Source organism: Leptonychotes weddellii, chromosome 3 (genome assembly GCF_054177405.1).
Source record: "Leptonychotes weddellii isolate Sample4059 chromosome 3, ASM5417740v2, whole genome shotgun sequence".
In the NCBI taxonomy this organism is placed as follows: Eukaryota; Metazoa; Chordata; class Mammalia; order Carnivora; family Phocidae; genus Leptonychotes; species Leptonychotes weddellii.
The window spans coordinates 154,145,769-154,151,849 of record NC_138371.1 but is presented as its reverse complement, the minus strand read 5'-3'; the positions used below and the strand labels follow the sequence as shown (position 1 = coordinate 154,151,849).

Below are 6,081 nucleotides of genomic sequence, written 5' to 3'. Positions count from 1 at the left end.
AAATTGAAATAAATCCATAAGTTCCAATTAATTGGAATATGTTTACTCAATGAAATAACGTACAGAAATTAAAATGGCATTGGTAGAGCTATAGTCGGCAACATGCATGAGTCTTATAAAAGTAGTGCTGAGCAATAGAAGCAAAATCTGAAGGACTACATACAATACAATTAATTTATATAAATTTCAAACATAAGCAAAACAACTCTGGATTAATCTGTTAGAAATCATAAGAGTGGTTAACTTTGGGTATGCAGGCAGCTTTTGATATAATGGTTATGTTCCACTTACTCACTTGGATTTTTATATGTACACTTAAAATATACAAAACTGTCTGCATATGTGTTATGCTAAGTTGAAAAAAATAAGAAAATTTGTGCAAGTAGAAATATGCTATAATAAAATTTGGATCACCTTTGCCTCACTGCATCTGAAAGAGCAAGATGGGTCACCAGCAGCTCTACTGGAGCCATCTGAGGAAATCTGGCCAGGGTTCTCATGGTTGCCATGTCTGCTCAAACAGCACAGTCTGGTCCAGAAAAATGTGCCTCAATATGTGCCACCAGTGTTTCTGTCAGTATGGGAAAGATACAGGCTTCATTAAGGTGGATTAAGTGAACTTCCTTGAATGTGTCATCTGAGATACCTACCTCAACTGCAGATATCCCATATACCTACCTTATGCTAATTCATTGTACATAAAATTAAAATACTTCAATTATGAAATAAATAAATAAAACTTGGACCTATAAACCAAACATCTATTCTCCCCCTCCATCTTCCTGTAATTAGTTCAGCAACATTCAGTGATTTCAAAAATATGAGGTAAAGGGAGGATCAAATGAATGTAGAAACAACAGAAAATTAGCTTTGTGTTTCAAATTAGATTTTTACACTTAAGTCAGGGACAATGAAAGACTTCATGTTCAAGAGTCTCCCATTTTAAAGAATCAAAGACTAAGATTTGAAAGACTTCAAGCTTAAGATGTTTGCCATAGAAAAGAAATAGGAACAAGAACAGAGAAGAACTGCTCCTCCTTGCCCCTGGAGTCTTGTTAAAGATTGCCTATAGTGTGTGCCTTTCTGATGGGGTTAAGCTCAATGAAACCAAGAAATCCACTATATGAGAATGATGAACTCATAAGGCTTATGCAACCCTCCCCAGCTAAGGGTCTTAGGACCAACCCAAAAAGAATTTTGGAGAGAATTTCAGTTTGCATTATCCCCTACCTTCATCTGAATATTTGTAAAGAACTATCTGATAAAGAGCAAGCGAACCTGAAAAATACCTGGTGCTTGAAATAATCTAAATTACCTAGGTGACTAGAAGGTTCATGGGTCTAAACACTTCTCATCAGATGCAACAAAGGTAGAAGCTTATGATTAATAACAAGATGAGGTAAAGTGTGTTTCTGAAAACACTTGCAGATGAATAGACCAAGTAAGCTCCTACTACCTATTCCCCACCCAAATCTGGATGCTACATAAGACACTATGTCACCTGGAATTTAGAAGTCATAGGGGGAATAATATGTAGAAGACACATATGACCCTATATTTATTAGGCTAAAACAGCACTTGAATGAAAAATTATTCAATTCATTGACATTATCTCAAGTGATTAAATTATGTTACTGGAGCCAGAAGATTAGAACATGAGATGATACTTTAAGTTTGTTTTTTAGAAAAATAAATTTGTAACCTTAAACACATCAGTTTTAATTATGAAATTTTATCTGGCTCATAGTTAAATAATGAATATTTGTTAAGTATCTTCTACTTAGGGGACTCCTATAGGCAGAAAAACTCAAAGGCTCAATGATTAATAGAATCCAGTGATTTTTAAAAGGAACTAAGGCTAGATTATTACCCTACCATCATCCATACATTTCACAAAGGTGTTATCAGAGGTCCTCTCTAGTTTCCAAATTTTAGAGTAATTAAGCCTTTTGACTAGTTTACAACCCAACCTGTGTTTTTGTTCCCCTGAGTTTTAGTCACTGCTCATTCATTGTATGACCTTGGTCATAAAATGACTTTGATTTTTAAGTTTTCTATTCAAATTAGTGGTTGACATTTATCTTACCTGAGCACAAAATTTTAGAAAAGTATCTCATGTTCAAGTCTATTCAAACCATCCAAGATATGTCCTGACAGTTCCACCACTATTTTTTTTTTAATTGCCTGAGAAAAGAGAAAGGAGAAAGCTTTAACATCAAAGTATCTACTGCCCATATCAAGCTAACTAAAATATTTTCAGGTAATACCATGCTCCATAGTTTATTGATATCTGCTTATAATGTAGATAAAAACAAGATGAATATAATGCCTTGGCACTTCATAGATAACACACATCTGTGGCCACTTGATGGTTTGCTAAATTTAAGGCAAGTCTTGGAAAATCATAATATTTTGAATTTCTTACCATCTCTAGATGATAAAGACGATTACACATGTGGATTTCTGATTGATTTTAGTTATACCACTACCTGACAAATAAATGACCAGTATGAAGACATAAGTAGTAGCTCATTGACTATGGTAAATAAATATAATCAAGTTTGATGTATTTGCAGATAACTGATGAAACAAAGTATTTTTTTTTAAAGATTTTATTTATTTATTTGAGAGAGAGAATGAGATAGAGCATGAGAGGGGGAAGGGTCAGAGGGAGAAGCAGACTCCCTGCCGAGCAGGGAGCCCGATGCGGGACTCGATCCCGGGACTCCAGGATCATGACCTGAGCCGAAGACAGTCGCTCAACCAACTGAGCCACCCAGGCGCCCCGAAACAAAGTATTTTGTATCTAACTGCTGTACATTAACCTGGGATAATATAATGAAAGTTAGTAAGGTGGGAATAATAATCAACTGGAATTTCAAAAGCTTCAAGCATGAATGTAGATGTCTAAGTAAACTCACAAAAAGGAAAAAATAGAAAACAATTTCAATCTTTAAGTGCCAGTTTAATGATACTTATTGACATCAAGCATAAAATGAATGTTTACAAATCAGAAGCCAACTGCACATGCCAAGGGCACTTTGGCTTTTTATATCCATACCTTAATAAAGAATAAATATATCCTGTAGTAGAGTAGAAAAGGTCTTATTCAGATAGATTTCTCTAGAAATACTTTAAAAAATTATTATAAGAACAGAAACTTGAGTGAAACTGGTAGTGTTGAAACATTTAGGTTCATTTTCAGAATTTTCTGAAGTTTTTTTAATTAAGAAAAGAATAATTTCAAAAGGGATGATTTTTTGAAAATGCCTAACCCATCACATAGATTGAAAAGTATACTGTAGAAATAGTTAACTTAATATTATAGTAAATGAAATTGTAATTACTATGCCCAAATAAGAGAACAGTGATAGTGTCAAATCTATGGCAGAAAAGGATGTAATAAAAAAAGAAAAAATATTTTTTCAAGAGGAGAATAATGATATTAAGTTTATATACTATTAAATTAGAAAAGATAAAGTAGGTTAACTATTAAAGAATTAAATAAGGCATCTGCAAATATAGAGCTGATTTACAAATGGACTGATAAAAGTTCTATCTTCATACCTGAGGATGTCTGGATGTCCAGTTTTTAACTATTGGCCAAGAAGATAAGGGCTTTGGGATCTATTTATGATTTGCTGTTTAAGGTCCAAATATCCCCTGGTGATCACTTTCATTACTAATGATTTGCTGCTGGCCTAACTGCTGTAATGAACTTAGCTGTATCACCTGGCCAAGGGACTTATACTTTCCTGAGAGCTTCTACAGTTCTTTGTCTTAGTCCTCAGTGTTTGCCAGCTCTATTCCTCTTGCCACAACCATCACTTTGCTTTTTTTTTTTTTTAAATGTTTTATTTATTTATTCATGAAAGTCAGAGAGAGAGGCAGAGGCAGAGGGAGAAGCAGGCTCCCCGCGGAGCAGGGAGCCCGATGCGGGACTCGATCCCAGGACCCTGGGATCATGACCCGAGCCGAAGGCAGACGCCCAACCATCCGAGCCACCCAGGCGCCCCCACTTTGCTTTTATATAAAAGCCTTTTGTGAGTATATGCTAGAAAGTCCAATGATTCTTTTCAAATATCTAAAGAAAGCTTTGCAACATATTAGAACAAACAACAAATGAATCAGAAGGAAGATAAAATAACAACAAAATATCTCAATCATTCAAAAAGAAGACAATATAGAAAGAGTAAAATATAATCAGAAAAGAGGTGAAAGAAAGAATGCAGATAGCAAGATGCTAGAAATTCCTCCAAATATTGGAGTAATCACTGTAAATGTAAATATGTGGAAACACAACTAAGTACACTTTGGATTCTTGTTTTGCACCTATCTTTTTTTAAATGTTACCTAAAAACCTTTCCAAATGCTTAAATTTCATTTGAAACAGGTATTTAGAATAAAAATATTTTGTCTCCAAAATAAAATAACATTTATTTACAATATATTTTTCTTACGGTTAATGCTGGAATGTTGGCCTAAAAAAGGGAGAGTCAACATGTTGTCTCAACCCACAGCTTCACCATCTATGATTATAGCTGCTGAAAAAGATGAATTTGACATTTCAGTGAGTATTCTGACTCATGAACAAGGAAACTAGTCCAAATAAACTGGGTCAGCTGTAACTAAGAAAGGAAAATATGACAGTTTTATGTTAATCATTTGACTCATTGTTTCTTAAACCACAGATACTTTAAATAGTATTATGTTTCAGTTAAACTGTGGCATCATTTTGAAACCAATCACTCTGATTTTAAAGAAAAAAATACTTGAATCTTTTAAAGGTAAACATGATGATCTCTCTTAGAGCTGAAAGTTATTTGAAAAAGTCATAGAGTCTCTTGCTGGGTGAACTGTATTTCTTTGCTTGAATAAGAGTACATGATGGCTGAGAAATTGAAAAGGCCTTGTGTAGTCGACACTGGTGAATACCTACCAGAAGAAAAGTTAGTAAAAAAAAAAAAAGTCATGTCAATTTACTTTTAAATTATACAGTAAATCTTCAAATTAATGATTTAGCTGAGAACATGAGACTGAGTTAACATCTTGTCTTCAGGATATACTTTTGACTTACAAATGCACTAATATACAGATGTGGCTATAATTATTTACCTGTATTGGTCCAAAGTTAGTGTAAACTAACTATCATAGAAGATAATTTATGAAAATGCTTGGCCAAAAATACAAGTAGTACTGAAATACGTGATGTTCCAAATAACCCTTTGAATGGTCATTTTTTTAATCCTGGAACAGTTGTATTGACATTTACACTGTTCATGCAAAAACAATAGTGAAAAACATTTCTGGTTTCTTATCAAGGTATACACACCAAACTATACCAATAGTCATCTTTCTTCATTTTTATACACAATTTAAAAAAGAAGATGTCAGTTATAAGCAAGTATTAGACTTGCAGAAACTTGTAGTACCTTTCCAACACTTCAAGGTTTTCTATGAGATAGATGGAGATATTAATGATTATAATTTCTTTTAATATGAAAAATAAAATGTGTCAACACTGGGAAGATCTATATAATTCATTGAACAAATATGATACAAAATCATATATGGGTAAAATATCCAATAAAAGATAGGCTAGTGAATTTTACAATACTAAAATATAAAAGATTTATTGATGTGGATTCAGATTCTACATCTTTAAGAAACTACCACTCATCAAGTTGGAATATAGTATCAAGAAAAGTTACAAATTATCTGAAATAAAGACTACTAAAATACTTCTAATTTTTTTCCAACATCATTTTTATATAAGGCCAACTTTTCTTTATATTCTTCAAGCAGAAAAACTTATTGCAAGAGATTGAATGCAAGATTAGAAATGAGAATCCAGCTCTTTTCTATTAAGGTGTAAAGTAATGGTATCCTTCTCATTACTTATTTTGGATAACATTATTTTCAATAAAATGCATTAATGTATAATGGTGTCTTATTATTATCATTATTATTATGAAATAAATTGATAAGCAAGCATTTTGAAATATCTTAATTTTAATTTCTAATCAATTTTTTAAATTGTAAAGATGTCCCAAGATGAAAAAGATTGGTTCTTGCACTTAC

The 6,081-nt window shown here is 32.7% G+C and overlaps 1 pseudogene; it reads left to right on the top strand.

Moving 5' to 3' along the window:
* The first annotated feature begins 443 nt into the window (after positions 1-443).
* LOC115939679 (small ribosomal subunit protein uS14 pseudogene) lies at positions 444-614 on the top strand (annotated as a pseudogene).
* Positions 615-6,081: the final 5,467 nt, after the last annotated feature.